Source organism: Trachypithecus francoisi, unplaced genomic scaffold (assembly GCF_009764315.1).
Source record: "Trachypithecus francoisi isolate TF-2019V2 unplaced genomic scaffold, Tfra_2.0 Lachesis_group1, whole genome shotgun sequence".
NCBI lineage: Eukaryota > Metazoa > Chordata > Mammalia > Primates > Cercopithecidae > Trachypithecus > Trachypithecus francoisi.
The window spans coordinates 167,239,659-167,258,574 of record NW_022681454.1 but is presented as its reverse complement, the minus strand read 5'-3'; positions in this window follow the sequence as shown (position 1 = coordinate 167,258,574).

Below are 18,916 nucleotides of genomic sequence, written 5' to 3'. Positions count from 1 at the left end.
TTTCAACAACTATGAACACTGTGATCTTGGGAAATTTACTCAAACCCATTGAGCTGCAGTCTTCTCATTTGTGTAAGGCTCGCAGGATTATTAAAGGACAAGTGAGAGCACGTATGTCAGGTAAATAATAAGAACCCAAGAAATGGTAGTGCTTTTCCTTTAATCCATGAAAAACTTTTCAAAATTTCAGATAATCAACTTCAAAGAAACTGCCTTGCACATATTCTCCTTCTTACTAGTTTGCATATAGCAGGTAATTTCATAAGTATCTATTAAAGAAAATGCAACATTTTCAGTAAGCTTCAATAGGAAAATATTACCTGATCAAAACTTTAGTAAGGATTTTCTTTTATTGCACTTTGTCAATAGGAATGTGTACCTAGAATGGCACTAAATCAGATAAAGTTTATCCTCTTAGGTAAGAGCCTATTACACTCTGAAATTAAAACTTAAAATAACCAATGTACAACAACCATCTGCAGAACTACTTACCTTAAAAAAGATTTGCAAATATATTGCAGGAGAAATGTGTCTCCTGCATGATGGAGAAAGTGTCTCTTAAATCCTCAACAGTAAGTCTAGAGCTCTGACATCCAGCACAGTAACCACTAGCTGTATTGACTACCGAGTATATGTTTTTTTTTTTTTAATGCCAATGCAGTCATTAAATATAATTTTTATTTTTTTAAGGAAGTGATGGCCAACCTAGCCATGAGAATTCTTTTTTTTATTATTAATCATATCTCTTTTTTTTAATATACTTTAAGTTCTAGGGTACATGTGCATAACGTGCAGGTTTGTTACATATGTATCCTTGTGCCATGTTGGTGTGCTGCACCCATCAACTCGTCAGCACCCATCAACTCGTCATTTACATCAGGTATAACTCCCAATGCAATCCCTCCCTGCTCCCTGCTCCCCATAATAGGCCCTAGTGTGTGATGTTCCCCTTCCCAAGTCCAAGTGATCTCATTGTTCAGTTCCCACCTATGAGTGAGAACATGCGGTGTTTGGTTTTCTGTTCTTGCGATAGTTTGCTGAGAATGATGGTTTCCAGCTGCATCCATGTCCCTACAAAGGACACAAACTCATCCTTTTTGATGGCTGCATAGTATTCCATGGTGTATATGTGCCACATTTTCTTAATCCAGTATGTTACTGATGGACAGTTGGGTTGATTCCAAGTCTTTGCTATTGTGAATAGTGCCACAATAAACATACATGTGCATGTGTCTTTATAGCAGCATGATTTATAATCTTTTGGGTATATACCCAGTAATGGGATGGCTGGGTCATATGGTACTTCTAGTTCTAGATCCTTGAGGAATTGCCATACTGTTTTCCATAATGGTTGAACTAGTTTACAATCCCACCAACAGTGTAAAAGTGTTCCTATTTCTCCACATCCTCTCCAGCACCTGTTGTTTCCTGACTTTTTAATGATTGCCATTTTAAATGGTGTGAGATGGTATCTCATTGTGGTTTTGATTTGCATTTCTCTGATGGCCAGTGATGATGAGCATTTTTTCATGTGTCTGTTGGCTGTATGAATGTCTTCTTTTGAGAAATGTCTGTTCATATCCTTTGCCCACTTTTTGATGGGGTTGTTTTTTTCTTGTAAATTTGTTTGAGTTCTTTGTAGGTTCTGGATATTAGCCCTTTGTCAGATGAGTAGATTACAAAAATTTTCTCCCATTCTGTACGTTGCCTGTTCACTCTGATGGTAGTTGCTTTTGCTGTGCAGAAGCTTTTTAGTTTAATTAGATCCCATTTGTCAATTTTAGGTTTTGTTGCCATTGCTTTTGGTGTTTTGGACATGAACTCCTTGCCCATGCCTGTGTCCTGAATGGTATTACCTAGGTTTTCTTCTAGGGTTTTTATGGTATTCGGTCTAACATTTAAGTCTCTAATCCATCTTGAATTAATTTTCGTATAAGGAGTAAGGAAAGGATCCAGTTTCAGCTTTCTACTTATGGCTAGCCAATTTTCCCAGCACCATTTATTCAATAGGGAATCCTTTCCCCATTTCTTGTTTTTCTCAAGTTTGTCAAAGACCCTGTTTGCCTGGGTATGAGCAGCAGAGGCTGCAGAAGATAGAATATTGCTGAACAGCGAGTGTACCTCTCTGATTCTTGCTTTGGAAGCTTCCTCTCAGGGGTGTACTCCACCGTGTGAGGTGTGGGGTGTCGGTCTGCCCCTAGTGGGGGATGTCTCCCAGTTAGGCTACTCAGGGGTCAGGGACCCACTTGAGCAGGCAGTCTGTCCGTTCTCAGATCTTAACCTCCGTGTTGGGAGATCCACTGCTGTCTTCAAAGGTGTCAGACAGAGTCGTTTGCATTTGCAGAGGTTTCTGCTGCTTTTTGTTGTTGTTGTTGTTGTTGTTTAGCTGTGCCCTGTCCCCAGAGGTAGAGTCCACAGAGATAGGCAGGCCTCCTTGAGCTGCTGTGAGCTCTACCCAGTTTGAGCTTCCCAGCAGCTTTATTTACGTACTTAAGCCTCAGCAATGGCAGGTGCCCCTCCCCCAGCCTCGCTGCTGCCTTGCCGTTAGATCACAGACTGCTGTGCTAGCAATGAGGGAGGCTCCGTGGGCATGGGACCCTCCAGGCCAAGTGTGGGATATAATCTCCTGTTGTGCCCGTTTGCTAAGACCCTTGGTAAAGTGCAGTATTGGGGTGGGAGTTACGTGATTTTCCAGTTGTTGTGTGTCTCAGTTCCCCTGGCTAGGAAAACGGATTCCCTTCCCCCTTGCACTTCCCAGGTGAGGCGATGCCTCCCCCTGCTTCAGCTCTCCCTGGTCTGGTCGGGCTGCAGCAGCTGACCAGCAACAATTGTCCAGCACTCCCTAGTGAGATGAACCCAGTACCTCAGTTGAAAATGCAGAAATCACCTGTCTTCTGTGTCGCTCACGCTGGGAGCTGGAGACTGGAGCTGTTCCTATTGGGCCATCTTGCTCTGCCCCCTCGACTACCGAGTATTTGAAGTGTAGCCAGTCCAAACTGAGATATGCTCTAAGGGTAAAATAAACACTGGATTTTAAAGATTTAGTTTAAAAAAAAGATATGAAATTCTCATTAATAATTTTGTATTGACTACAGGTTAAAATAATTATATTTTGGATACATTACATAACATATATTAATGTATATTCACATATTATTAATATTAACTCCACCTGTCTCTTTTTATTTTTTAATGTGACTAGCTAGAAACTTTAATGATGATTCACATTAGAGTTTAGAGTTTTTACCAAGTCTAATCAAGGTAACTAAAAAATAAACTAATTATTTAGTGAAGAAAAAGTAAGAGGCAATTCAGTAATGGAGTCTAGGAAGGAGATTAAAAATCATTCAGTACATACTCAGTACTGTTTAGAGAGGGTAAACTCTGACTTTTAGTGGCCAACAATGTTTACTGAAATAGAAATAATTCTACGGTAAAGAAAAATTAATCACTGTGTTGGTTTGCTAGGGTTGCAATAACAAAATACCACAGACTAAGTGGCCTAAACAACAGAAATTTACTGTCTCCCAGTTCTGGAGGCTTGAAGTCCAATATTGAGGTGTTGGCAGTGTTGTCTCTTTGAGGCCTCTTTCCTTGGTTTGCAGATAGCCTCCTTCTTACTGTGTCCTCACATGGTCTTTCCTCTGTGTGAGCAAACGTTTGTTAGGACACCAGTATTACTGAATTAGGTTCTCACTCTTATGACCTCATTTTACCTTAATTACCTCTCTAAAGGCCCTGTCTGCAAATAGAGTCACATTCTGAGATACAGGGGGTAGGACTTCAACCTATGAATTTCAGGGGGACACAATTCAGCCCATAACTAAGGAAATCCACTAAGAACATTGTTTCTTTGTTCTGATTATAGAAACTTTCTAACTGATTAATGGACCTCCAAAGTGTATCTATCAAGTGGCAGGGAAAACTTTCTATAAATAATCCATAGTTGTAATCTTCTTTACAGAAGTAATTTGAAATCCCACTTTATAAGTCAACCTCTGTAGGTCTTGATTATATGAATTTGTTTCCCAGAGCTTAACTCACCTGGTAGGGTAGGGAGATTATACTTTTCTCTTAGGACCAATGAAGTCATTTAGGGCATCATTGTACAGTAATGTGCAAAACAGGAGTACTGACTCATGATTCACACAACCTTTGAGCTTTGACTTGTTCCCATGACAAAGTTTGTCTTATGACTTATTGCAGGTGTTTCTAAATAGCTGGTCAGGTTGATGTAGCATGACAGTTAAGAGTACAAATAGGCCTTAAAATGACATGGACCTGAGTTTAAATCCCTGCTTCGCTAGTTCCTTTGTAATACAGGTAAGGTTGTTTAACCTCTCCTCTCTCCACACCTCAATTTTCTCATATGTTGTACAAGGAAAAGGATACACTTAATCAGAGGGCAGTGATGAGGGTAAAAATACCTTGACTTAATTAACTTATTTCAGCAAATTGAACAATTAGTCTCCTCCATCTTTCTCCAGTTCGTCACCTGACAGCGAGGCAGTCAAAGATGATAAGCCTTCCCAATGCTGCAGCTTCCTTTAGAAACTGTACACCTAGACTCTATATTTGGTTTATGTCTCAGAAGCCTATATCCATTAAGAAAAATTAGAGTTATCATTGGAAGAAAAGTTGGGGAAAAAAAGCCTATTTTTGGGAGTGAGATCTTTTTAAATGGTACAATCATCTAACAAAAGAGAGGACAAAAAGTACTGTCTCAGGAGTCCCATCAATAGATATGTTGGCTGTAGGGGGAAAAAGAAGACTTAAAGAAGAGGCCGATTATTAGAAACTTCTAGTCATCCACATCCAAAGTGAATTCCAATCTTGCCTCATATAAGAGTCCAGAGGCAGATACGGGGGAAATTGACCCAAAAATAATTCACTCAGGAAGAAATCGGGGCTATAATATGACTTCAGCTTTCCTGACATATTAAGAAAATGTTTGCAGGTGGGCACGGTGGCTCACGCCTGTAATCCCAGCACTTTGGGAGGTCGAGGTGGGCAGATCATGAGGTCAGGAGATCAAGACCATCCTGGCTACCATGGTGAAACCCCATCTCTACTAAAAAATACAGAAAAATTAGCGGGGCATGGTGGCAGGCGCCTGTAGTTCCAGCTACTCGGGAGGCTGAGGCAGGAGAATGGCATGAATCTGGGAGACAGAGCTTGCAGTGAGCCACGATCGCGCCACTGCACTCCAGCCTGGGCGACAGCGCGCGACTCTGTTTCAAAAAAAAAAAAACAAAGAAAGAAAGAAAATGTTTGCAAACTAAATCTGAAAAAGTAAAAGCAAATGTCTAGGTTAAAGTAAGAAGTAGCAGGCTTTACGCCCTCCAATTCCCTTTGTTGTTCCTTTGGATCCAAGGAGATTTTGAAAAAGTCTTATCACCAAAACAAACAATCAGGCATGAAAAATTTTTATTGACTAATATTTCAGGAAGATTAAAGTAGCATCCGGTTAGGATTGCATACATATTTTAATCTTTCTTGAAAAGACTTCAATTTCAAAAAAGGAGCAACTCACTTGCTTTAGAAATTGAGAACATTGACTGATATATAATTATTTAACTTTGAGGCATTTTATAAAAATATACCCAACCGTGTAAATGTTGATTCTTAAATCAATGGTGAAAACAACTAATTAAAGTGTTCTAGATTTATATATCTTTTCCATGAGAATATTTCTTATTCGTACCACTTATGAGTTTAAAATCATCTAAATTGTATTTTATGAAATTTTCAAAAAACCAACTATGACATTCTGACCCAGGCTTCAAAGAAACCATTTGTCTTGGTGTGTCACACATGATGTCACCTCATCACCTGAGCGAGAAATCTTGAAATTACTATAAAATAGTAATACATTGGGCCTCTGACCTCACTAAAATTTTTAAAGCTGTGTTCAAAATAGAGATTTAAGTTGCCTAGGATGTGCCTATTTGTGATGGCCACTGAATATAGAAATACTTTCACTGGGGTTCACAGTTTAATTAGTTCTTGCTTACATCTTCATGGTTTTTTATGTGTTAAGTGGAATTTTATGACTCTTTATAAGAGACATCCAGGGACGAGATACTTTTAACTTCTTTGGATGACAGATAAATAGGTGATAGATAGATTGATATGAGATATGATTGATATGACATGATAAATTGATAAATTATAAGCTCTCAGTAGATATTAAAAGTAAAGGGGACCACTTTGGTCAAACACAAGAAGGGCACTGTTGAAAACAGAACAGAAAATCTTTAGAATTATGGCGCATATTCTAGCTAAATATTCTAACAAGTTCTGACATCTGCTTGTGCACCTGAAACTAGTCATTCCAATTTCCAGTACACAAAAATGTTTGTGTAATTAAAATGATTTCTTCACGTTTTTAAAAATGGCAACTTTTTTTTTCCATTTTGGGTAAGTCAAATGACCCCCTCAGACTTGATTTACCCAAATCACGCTTGAGCTGTGTGAGTAGTTATCCACTGATTTTGATTGATACAAAATTTGTCAAGATTTAAAAGAAAAAAAGGACAAAAAATAAGCTAGGGGTTTAATCTTTCACCTTTGTTAGTAGACATGGCCTTTGAATCAATAGGTACAATGTTTTCAGAAGCATTCTCAGTAAACATCTAAATGTCTGAAAGCATTTTAGATCTCTAACAGGATCCATGCAATGTATAGAGCTACTTTATTACCATTAAAATCATTCTATCATCCTCAGAGTTGTGCAGTAAGTACCTTCAACAAGGTGCGTAGTAATATTTCAAAGGCTTATTTTCAGGAAATAAAACACACTTTTTATCAGAACTTAGAAAAACTGACAAATCTGTAAATATAGTTCCTCTGGTGCTGGTTCACATGAATAGCAATAAAGCAAAGCCCAAAATTATACAATTAAAGAAGGAGGCTATTTTATAGTCAAATAACTGCAAATATTTATTATGTACCTACTGTGTGTCATGCTGGTCTTTGGGGAGAAAGTTAGATATGGAAAACAGTGATAGAAAAGGACAGTCAGTTGCTCAAAATATATTTTGTTCTGGAAGTCTTCTGTGATTATCCATTCCCATGTGAAGTAATAAATATTACTGACCACCTATAAGTACCAGACACTGCTAAGTACTGGAGGTACAAAATAAATAAGATGTAGTCTGTGCCACAGATGAGATCACAGCCTAACGGGAGAGAGACCACAGTGCTCACTGTTTAATGTGCTAAGCTATATAGCAGTATGATAATGAAAAATAAGAGGTTAAAAAAGTGTCATATAATCACTTGAGTTTGAAAGTAAAAACGAGTTTAAGACTAGCTTCAGCAGTTTTGGAGTGATAGAGCTTCACTCCGGCTCCATCACCCACGTGGAGCTCAATCTCTCTAACCCTAGAAGGGTGTGTGCCTACCACAGCTGGGGTGTTTCCAATCTCTAGTTTTCAGCAATGGAACACCCAGATATGTGTTTCCTTTTATGAAAACATTTTTGTTTTGCAAGTTGCTTTTGACTGTTTTAAATGTCTCCTTTCAATTGAAAGTATTCCATCTCTTAAATCTAAAATATCACATCCAACTCTCCCAGTCACAACTCTCTCTTTATGGATTCCCCACTCACTACTGCCATTGCCTCCTAAAGTCACCCTCAAAGAAACCTTCATTTTCTTCCTCCCATTTCTTTCTGTCTGGCCCAAGTCTCATGGTCTATCATCCTCTCGTCAAGGACTGTTGTCCTTGACAATAGAAGGAAAAAAAAACCCTCAATCAATCTTACCATTGCTGTGCTCCACTTTTGCACCTACATTCTGTGAAGAGAATCATATAGCCATGGAATCTGGCACCAAAAAGAAATATTGTTTTTGACTTTGGTCAAGCCTTTGGGGCTAATCAACAATCCTTTTGTGTGTCCTTAAGCTGCTACTTTTGCCTTTACCACAACAAGCTTTACTATTTACTATTTACATTTACCATTCCTCAGACTCCTTTTTCAAATCCCATTTTACTCATTCACACCAGATTATCTTACCCTCTTCTTAACATATAAAACACATGTTATTTAGTGTGTTACTTCATTTTCACACTGCTATAAAGAATGACCTGAGACTGGATAATTTATAAACAGAAGAAGTTTAATTGACTCACAGTTCTGCATGGCTGGGAAGTCCTCGGGAAACTTACGATCATGGTGGAAAGTAAAGGGGAAGCAAATACCTTCTTCACACAGCAGAAGGAGAGAGAGAGAAAAGAAGGGGAACTACTAAACACTTTTTAAACTACCAGATCTCATGAAACTCCCTCACTGTCATAAGAACAGCATATGGGAAACTGACCCCATGATCCAATCACCTCCCAACAGGTCCCTCCCTCAACATGTGGGGATTACAATTCAAGATGTGATTTGGGGAGGTACACAGAGCCCAACCATATTATTCTACCCCTGGACCCTCCCAAATCTCATGTCCTTTTCACATTTCAAAACCAATCATGCCTTCCCAACAGTCCTTCAAAGTCTTAACTTATTCCAGCATTAACTCAAAAATCAAAGTCCAAAGTCTCATCTGAGACAAGGCAAGTCCCTTCTGCCTGTGAGCCTGTAAAATCAAAAGCAAGTTAGTTACTTCCAAGACACAGTGAAGGTACAGGCATTAGGTAAATGTTCCAATCCAAATGAGAGAAATTGGCCAGAACAAAGGGTCCACAGGTCCCATGCAAGTCCGAAACCTGGCTGGAAAGTCATTAAATTTTAAAGATCCAAAATGTCCTTTGACTCCACGTCTCACATCCAGGGCATGCTGATATAAGGGGAGGGCTTCTGAGGCCCCAGACCACTTTGCCCTGTGATTCTGCAGGATGCAGCTTATGCAGCTTCTTTCACAGGCTGCTATGAGTGCCTACGCATTTTCCAGGAACATGGTGCAAGCTGTCAGTAAATCTATCTTTCTGGGGTCTGGAGGAAAGTGGCCCTCTACTCACAGCTCCAATAGGCAGTACCCCAATGGGAACTCTGTGTAGGGGCTCCAATCCTAAATTTCCCCTCTGCATTGTCTTAGTAGATGTTTTTCATGAGAGCTCTGCCCCTGCAACAGACTTCTGCCTGGACATCCAGGTATTTTCATACATCCTCTGAAATCTAGACAGAGGTTCCCAAAGCTCAAGTTTTGTCTTCTGTGCATCTGCAGGCCCAACACCACATGGAAGGCACCGAGGCTTGGGGTTACACCCTCTGAAGCCACAGCCTAAGCTGTACCTTGGCACCTTTCAGCCACGGCTGGAGCTAGGGTGGCTGGGATGCAGGGCACCAAGTCCCAGGGCTGCACAGAGCAGTGGGTCTCTGGGTCCGGCCCATGAAACAATGTTTCCCTCCTAGGCCTCCAGCCCTTGATGGGTGGGGCTGCCATGAAGATCTCTGACATGCCCTGGAGACATTTTTCCCATTGTTTTGGCTATTAACATTTGGCTCCTGTTTACTTATGAAAATTTCTGCAGCTGGTTTGAATCTCTCCCCAGAAAATGGGTTTTTCTTTTCCACCGCATGATCAAGCTACAGATTTTCCAAATCTTTATGCTCTGCTTCCCTTTTAAACATAAGTTCCAATTTCAAATCATCTCTTTGTGAATGCATATAGCTGAACACCTTCAGAATAAGCTAGGTCAAATCTTGAATACTTTGCTGCTTAAAAATTTCTTCCGCCAGATACCCTAAATTACCTCTCTCGAGTTCAGAGTTCTGCACGTTTCTAGGGCATGGGCAAAATGCCACCAGTTTCTTCACTAAAGCATAGCTCCAGTTTCCAATATGTTCCTTATCTCCACCTGAGACCACTTCAGCTTGGACTTCATTGTCCATATCACTATCAACATTTTGTAAAACCATTCAACAAGTCTCTAGGAAGTTCCAAATTTTCCCACATCTTCCTGTCTTCTTCTGAGCCCTCCAAACTATTTCAATCTCTGCCTGTTACCCAGTTCCAAAGTCACTTCCACATTTTCAGGTTATCTTTACAACAGTGCCCCACTGCTGATACTAATTCTCTGTATTAGTCCATTTTTACACTGCTGTAAAGAATGACCTGAAACTGGGTAATTTACAAACAAAAGAGGTTCAATTGACTCACAGTTCCCCAATAAAGGGGAACTGTAGAAACTTCAAATCAGAAGGCACAGGGGAAGCTAGCACCTTTTTCTCAAGGTGGCAGAAGGGGTTGGAGGAGGGAACTGCCAAACACTTTTAACACCATTAAATCTCGTGAGAACTCCATCACTATCATTAGAACAGCATGGGGAAAGCTGTCTCCATGATACAATCACCTCCCACCAGGTCCCTCCCTTGAAGGGATTTCAATTCAAGATGAGATTTGGGTAGAGACAAAGAGCTAAACATTATTTAGGAAAGATATTCTTAAAGCCCTATTTTCCTATGTAAATAGGAAAGTATATCTGCATGCCTACATACATTTAATCTCAGATAATGGGTTGTTCAGCCTCCTGCTCAAAGTGGCCCTGCAACCCACATCTCTCACTTACATAGGGTCTCTGCTTCACCGACCAACTCTTCTTTCTCCTACACTTCAGCCTCTTCCACTGTTTCAGATTTTACCATCTGCATATAATATATTTGAGCCTTGTACAATGAGCTTGTACAAGTGAAACTTTTACAATGAGTTTGTACAATTTTTCAAGATAATTTTTTAAAACTAACATCCCATGTGAGAAAACAAGCCATTCTCTACTTTATTCCTCTCTAGATCAATCTCCCTAGCTTTCTCCGACCTTCACATCCAAGTTTTTTAAGAATGGGCTTTACCCCCTAATTCTTCATTCACTATAATTTGTTTCTGTCTCTGCTGCTCTACAGAACTGTTCGTAATGAGACCAAATGACTGTTCAGGCTGTTCCTGAATTGTTATAGCCAATGGATAATTATCCACCTTATCTTACTTGATTGTTCTGTGACATTTGACACTACGGACAACTTTCTCCATTTTTTCCTTTTATGAATTTTATAGCATCAAATTTTTTTTCTTAAACCTAAATAGATACTTTGGGGGGTGCAGAGGTCATCTATTTCTCCCATTTCCTAAATGCTTAAGTTCCCCTGTAGGCTCTATCTCAAGTCTCAGTGATTCTGCATATGAATCCAGTGTTACTTCTTCAGGATTTGAATTTCCAGTTATACAATAACATTGCCTGCATCAATATTTCCAGCTCTGATCTCATCTAAATCCAAGACCACAAAGGCACCTGACTAAAGGAAAATTTCATATGAATGTCCCGTAAGCAAGTCAAATTCTGAATGTTAAAAACTGAACTCGAATTCATAGGATAATATTAGAGATGTAAAGTGTAGTTACAAAACCAAAATGCCTCTTGACATATTCTATAATCTTTTCCCTTATCATTAGTGGGTGCTTTTAGACACTATTATTCCATATAGCAAAAAAACCATTCATCTGAAGTTGAGTAAATCCTGCAATTTATCTATCTTTCTATGTGTATATTTTTTCACAGAAACATGTCTGGGATTAAGTGTACCAGAAATTAATAATGAATATTTCTGAGTTCTGAGATTTGAGATAATATTTAACTTTCATTTAGGACCTTGTTGTATTGATCTAATTTTTATAATCAGTTTTTACAATTTTTCAAGATAATTTTTTAAAACTAATATCATTTCCTTCTCTTTCTTTATTGCCATTTGCAAAATGACATCAAATGGAACTAGTACTTCAAACTAGTTCCTCAACAAGAGCTTTAGATGTCATCTTTGACTTGTTATTGCACCCACCCCTCATGAATATGTCTTAAATTCATTCACTTCTTTTCCATGTCTTAAGTTGAGACTTCATCCCCTCCCACCTTAACTTCTGCAATGGCTTCCTGCCTCCAATTTCATCCCCCTCCGTTTCATTCTCCATTACTATCATCAGACATTTCTCTCTAAAATCCTGGCTTGCCTTTTACTGCTTAAAATCAGTGGTTTTCAATAGCATTCAGAATAAAAGCTAAACTACTTGACATGTCCTAAAATAATCTATATGATCTGGCAGTTAGGTGCTTTTGTAAACCAGTTGTGGGGCTTCTAAAATTTATCATTCTAGTAATCCCACCTTTGCCATCTGAATCCAATCATAAGGTAAGTTTTATGTGTGCATGCAGTAAGAGATTACAGAACGTCCTTCTAGCTTGCTCCCTCCACCCCTTACTTACAGAGTTTTTATAGATTTGGGTTTTACATTTAAGTCTTTAGTCCACCATAATTTAATTTTTGTATGTGGCATAAGGAAGGAGTCCAGTTTCAATCTTCTGCATATGGCTAGCCAGTTCTCCCAGCACCATTTATTGAATAGGGAATCCTTTCCTTATTGCTTGTTTTTGTCAGGTTTGTCGAAGATCAGATCGTTGTGTTTGTGTGGACTTATTTATGAGTTCCACGTTCTGTTCCATTGGTCTGTAACACCATATCCTCTTATTCTGCAAACTTTAACATTTGTTTTCTTGGATTCCTGAAACTAAATTGAAAAGACCAGTTTCTAAAGTCAGTCAAGACCCATCAATCTATTTGTATTTTGATGTACATAACTTAAGTTAAAAAAAAATACCAAAGTGTTTCAAAGTACAAACCAGTTACAACTTCAGGCAGTCAATAAGGTAAATAAAATGCATTGGTTTGACTAAAGAAAAAAAGTATTTTCTTTGTAAATTTTTATGGGGTACTCCAAAAGCAGGGTTGTCTCATCATCTTCTGAGTAAACAAAGTCTAGAATTCCACAGACCAGAGTAAAATAAAAACAAAATTAAAAATTGATCACACACACCTGTCTGCTTAGCTGTAACACATGTGATTAATATCATGATTTAGTACCTAGAGAGTAATGAGGCATCCAAGGAGGTTAGTAAACCTAAATTTGCAGCAGTTTGATTTTTTTAAGATTTTTTAAGATAAAATAACGTTCTAAGGAATAAATACTATTCTAAATAATAATAAAAGTGCCTCTATAGGCATGTTCTCCCCCTTTAATAGTATAAATTCAGTTTGCACCAAGACTAATTAAATAATGAGCTAGTCACATCAATGAGATATACCATATGTCTATGAAAATGACTTCTAGAATTAGTAAAATGAAATAATCAGAAATCACCATACCTTTAACATTATATCTTGACATTCCTAGCCAGCCTCCCTTAAACTCTGTCAAACCACATTTCAACTCAACGGCATGCCAAAAGGACTGCAGTCACCTTATGGGGATGGTGAATTTTTAAATGTATGGCCTCTGATTCTAGTGGACACGGAGTGATGGAAAATCTATCTGGGTAATTTGAGATCATTATATTAGCAAAGAGTGGGAAATCCACGTGAATTGATAGTGAACTAAATAGTTCATGTTTTAATCAACTAAAAAGAACTGTGCTAGATACCAATAAAGCCTAATTACTTTATATTTGGTTTGGAAATAACGAGTTAGTGTACAACAGAGATAGATTCTGTGACAGAGGTGAGAGCTCACAGAGAATGTGAGAAGCGATGAAGTGTGAGATAGAGTGACCAGAACAGGCTAAAAGGTGATGATATATGATGAAGTGCAGCTGAGAATCCCAAGAAATGACAGAGTGAGGTAGGCAGTGGTCGTGTGGAACTGGACATCTTCCCATAACGTAAAAGACTTTATCTGAGGGACTATTCAGATGACTAGGAGGAAACAAAAACTCACTGGGCTGAATTTGAATACATGAGTATTATTAAGAGCAACACTTGCCAACTAAATCTTTAAATGTAGTATAGACGTTCTGTCTTCATATCATCTCCTCTTTTCACATAACTGCAGTGATATGTTGTCAGCAAGCAGTCCTCAAAGAGTGTAATCTGCCATAATTTAACTTCCATATATGGTTGGTTTTGACACTCAATAATCTCATAATTCAACTTTAAAAAATCCTGACTGCAAGGATTACTGATGTGTTCCTAAATCTGTGTTGGTTTGTTTGAAAGACAAGATAGCAGGCTCCTGAGGATATCTGAAGCACTCAGCACAGGATCTAGCACATGGTAGGCGACCAAACAATATCGAGCAAGTGGATGAATAAATGAATAAATAGATGAAGTCAATAAAAATCTACGACGAGAGGCAAAGCTAAGACCACACCATAATTTTCCACATTATAATAGAAGGCCAGAACAGTCGAAAAGGAAAAGGCACCTGCTGGGTTTTCCCATACCATTTTGGGCGCTGCTCATGATTTCACTAGAATACATGCTGCTTAAGATGCAGGGACTTCATCGTAGTCATTGGAGTACTGTTAGCATCCAGGATAGGACGTATGTATAAAATGAATTTTAAAAATCCAGTGATCTGTCCAAACTCATATTTGTAATAATGTTAAATAAGAGGATTTCATCGAATACATATCTCTTCATTGACATGCAACTACTTGTAACTTTTTTTTTCTTTCCTTCATATCTTAATTAACTGCTGGACACAACTGGCCATATTAACTCAGTGTAATTTCAAATTCAAGTTCTGCACCTATATGAATACATCTATTTCATTTTGAAGTGTGTAAGTATAGCCTGTAAAGGGATAATTCCTAGTCCATCTTTAATCTTCCTTCTTACCTTAGCCTTTCACATCATTCTCCTTGCCAGCCTACCTAAGGTATCTTTGGTTCAAGTCAACATTGATTTAACATTCATGGGAAGTAAGAGTTAATGTGGCATTAATTATCTTTTCAAATATGCATTCCTTGAAATCTAACAATTCAAGCTGAAATAGTAGTAGGACCTTCTATTAAAAGCACAAACTTTTGGCAGGGCTCAGTGGCTCACTCTTGTAAACCCAGCACTTTTGGAGGCAGAGGCAGAGGGTCACTTGAGCCCAGGAGCTAAAGACCAGCCTGGGCAACGGAAGGAGAATTCTCTTTTCAACAGATAAAAAATTAGCCAATCCTGGTGCTGCATGCCTGTAGTTCCAATTACTCAGGAGGCTAAGGATGGAAGATCTCTTGAGCCCAGGAATTCGAGGTCGCAGTGAGCTGTGATAGCACCACTGCACTCCAGCCTGGGTGACAGAGCGAGACCTGGTCTTTAAAAGAAAAATAAATAAATAAATAAATATCTGGATATGCAAATTTGCTTCTTCTTCAGTTTTTCTGAGTTTAGGCAATCATAGCTTTTCTATCTGATCAACTTTGTGTTTATCATTTTCAGATGCTTTACCACCACTGCCACCTCTTTGCTGCAATAAGAAGAAACCTAGTGACTCCTTTGCTTTTATCTACTTTGTATCTCTTTCTTTAAGAAAATCTTACCTTGAAAAAGCTTCTGGTTATTTCTATTTAATCTCCACTTACACTATAAGTAGTGAAGGGGCTGTATTTTTTCAAAAACATACATAGAAGTAATGTTAGGAAAGCATATCCGTGCTTTCTGCTAATGAAAGGAGGATGGAGGAAAGAGTGTTATCAAGGAAAAACTTTTAACTACTTTCTAAAGGTGATCAAAAAATAAAAGAATTATTTTTTGGCATAACTCATCCTAGCACCATAAAACACAGGTGCTTTGGAAGAAAAGTGAATGGATTAGCCAGAGTGCAAGGGCCAGTAAGGAAATCCACAGTGGACTAGGTGCAGAGTAAAATTCATCAAGGTTGTGGTTTTCAAAGAGGCCATATCAGTTTAATTTAATTCAATGAATTAGTTTAATTCATTCAAATTTTACACTTTGCAATGGAAGAGTGAACTGTCATGAAGATATCCTTTGGCTTGTTCACAGGATGTGAAAAGAGGTAGGAAATGCAGAAAATCCTCTTGTACCTACTTTCTTATGCTACGCATCATGCTGTGCAGGGCACAACAATCACTGAGACTGGGATGGAGATGTCACACCACCTCTTGGAATGCTCCATGGCTGACAATATCTGTGAAATTTGCCTTTGGGTTGAAAAAAAGAAGAGGGAAAGAGAAAATCCCCACTGTCCACAAAGGAGAGTTGGCAAGCTCTGCCTAAATATAAGAGAAAGCAAGAATTTAAAATTTACAAGTCAAAGCTGGGCGTGGTGGCTCACGTATGTAATCCTAGCACTTTGGGAGGCCGAGACAGGTGGATCACTTGAGGTCAGGAGTTCAAGACCAGCCCGGCCAACATGGTAACTCCATCTCTACTAAAAATACAAAAATTAGCTGGGTGTGGTGGCACGCATCTGTAACCCCAGCTACTTGGGAGACTGAGGCAGGAGAATCACTTGAACCCAGGAGGCAGAGGTCACATTCAGCTGAGATCTAACTACTGCACTCCAGCCTGGGCAACAGAGCAAAACTCCGTCTCAAAAAAAAAAAAAAGAAAAAGAAAAAGAAATGTACAACTCACACCAGCCACCTTCATCATTTACTAAAGACTGTTTTTGAATTTAAGAATAAGAACTAAGAATAAGAATTCATCATCTTTTGAGAATCTAGGAAACAAATGGCTTCTTTGGGAGGTGATCCTGGGAAGCACCTGTGCAGAAGGAGGGAAGTGAAGTAGAAAACAAGGCATCAATAAAGAGTATATTTTAGAGCAGGTCGCAGTTATGGGCAAGTGGAGCTCCATTCTCACTCAGGAACTTGGGAGACAATGTGGACTATGCCTCAGAGATACCCCAGTCAAGGGATATTTACCTTCCAACTCTATCAGTTGTTGACTGAAGCCTACTCCCAAGGGACCTTAATGCTATAGCACTTCCAGCATGCCCTACCCACAAGCCAAAAGCATGCCATGGCCAGAGAAACCTTAGGCAGAGTCTCACATGACTGCTGCAGGAAGGAGTAGAGTGTATACACATGGGGACCTGAGTGCCAAGCCGGTATGGGGAGGACAGCAACTGTGTTTGCTACACCTCATTCCCCTAAGACTGGATTCCAAATTTATGATCTGACCAAACCATGAGTGAAGGGAGAAAAACTGTGCTTGTATTTAAGAGAATGCTACAATTCAGACAAGACTAGAATGACTTTATTCTGAAAGAAAGCATCCCTACTCCAAACTTCTTGGACTTCAGAAATAACTAGAATTTAGAAATAACAAAGAAATAACCTGGAAATTAATATCGTATTAGTCCAGAGAAGAAGTTGGCAATGTGGGGCCCTCTGGCCAGATCTAACCTGCTGTTTCCATACGGCCCCCAAGCTAAAAATGGAGTTTACATTTTTAAATGGTTGGGAAAAATCAAAAGAAGCCTATTTCATGACACATGAAATTTATATGATATTCAAATTTCATTGTCCATAAATATTTATTGGAACTCAGCCACACTCATCTGTTTACAAAATGTCGATGACTGTGCTGTCAATGGCAGAGCTGAGTAGTCATGACAGGGACCATCTGGCCTTCAAGACCTAAAAGTTTTATTTTCTGGCTCTTTACAGAAAGTTTGCCAACCTGTAATTTAGAACCAGATTCACTCTTAGGGACTCTTCATGATATTAGTGTGTGGTGCAGGGGAGGGCAGGATGGTCCCTTCCTTTATTTAAGAAGAATCCAAACCACTGATTAGGCTCCATCAGGCAGTTCTCTGAGCTTCTTGCATAAGGAGGACTCTCTGTTATTCTTCCCCTCCTCTAAATTCATCAGAGCAGAATAAATATTGATAATTCCCCAACAATGCTGGTATAAAACTATGGTTTCTTATTGGCAAAGTGTGTACTAAGAATTGAGATTCTTATATATAGTGATGAAAATGGAATAAACTTTTAGAGTTAGAATCACTGTTTTCTCCAATACAAAATATAGCACTTTCCGAACACTTGCTCTTTTTTTTTTTTTTTAAGTGTTTCCAGACACAAATTCACACTGGAAACTAATGTTTGAACTCTTGAAAAGGAGCTAATTTTGAGAAAGGAGATCAAAAGATAACATATCACAAGATAATACTGGGGAAAAAAGACAGAAGTGTGTGGCAACAGGTGAGCGAGAGCTTAATTAATCGTATTAATCATCAGGTGTCAAGCTGATAAATTACTGAAGTCATAAAGATTTATATAAACCATTGGACATAGAGCTCAAGAATTAAAACTGGTAACTTTAATCAGATCCCAAAGGAATCCAGTGTGCCAAATTTAATCCAACTCTAGCCACGTGGTTGCTGGTTCAGTCATGGAAGGGGGGACTAGATATGTAAACCAGGTCTTTTCCAAGGAGTGCTATAGTGATCTATGGGTGTGCTTATAAATCAGCATTTCATTCCTCAGAATGCCAAAATCCATTCCCGAGGCCTTGTTTACAGGAGAACATCAGTACTCTCTGGGCACGCACGTCAGTTGGAAGGAAACTTTAAATAGCACAAGAGAAAAGTGTTTTTGGTAGTAACACAGCCTGTGATAAACTTTGAAGTCCAAATGAGAAGTGGAAGTGAATGTTAAACGTATGCCTTGTCCTAAAACTTCATGAAAAATGAAATGTACAAGAAAAGCTGGATCCCTGCCATGACACCCATTACAGTGTAGACGAAGGCTCTGACCTTTCATGTTATACTTACTGAGTTTTTGACACATTTAGTCAATTAAAACGGGTGAAGTGTAATTTGTTTTTCTTAAGTTTAATACAGCATGTCAATAGAAGTTAACCAAAATTTATAGTTTGAACACTAAAGCTGCCACATGCACTTAAACAAATGAACACAATTTATCATGGTTGAAATAAAGAGAACATCACGGGCATTTGACTTTATACTTCACATAAGCACGTTGCCAAATATAGGAAAGCAAGCTCCTCTCACACTTCCAATGAAAAAGACATTTTAGTTCACATTAAATATTGGTGTGAAAACCCTGGCAGGTATCCAGTCCTAAGGAGTGTTAACGTTGGCACTTCCACTGTGTACTTTTACTATAAATTGTTGTAGCGTTTATTTGACGTGGAATACCCAAAGGATTGATGAGCAAAGAAAGG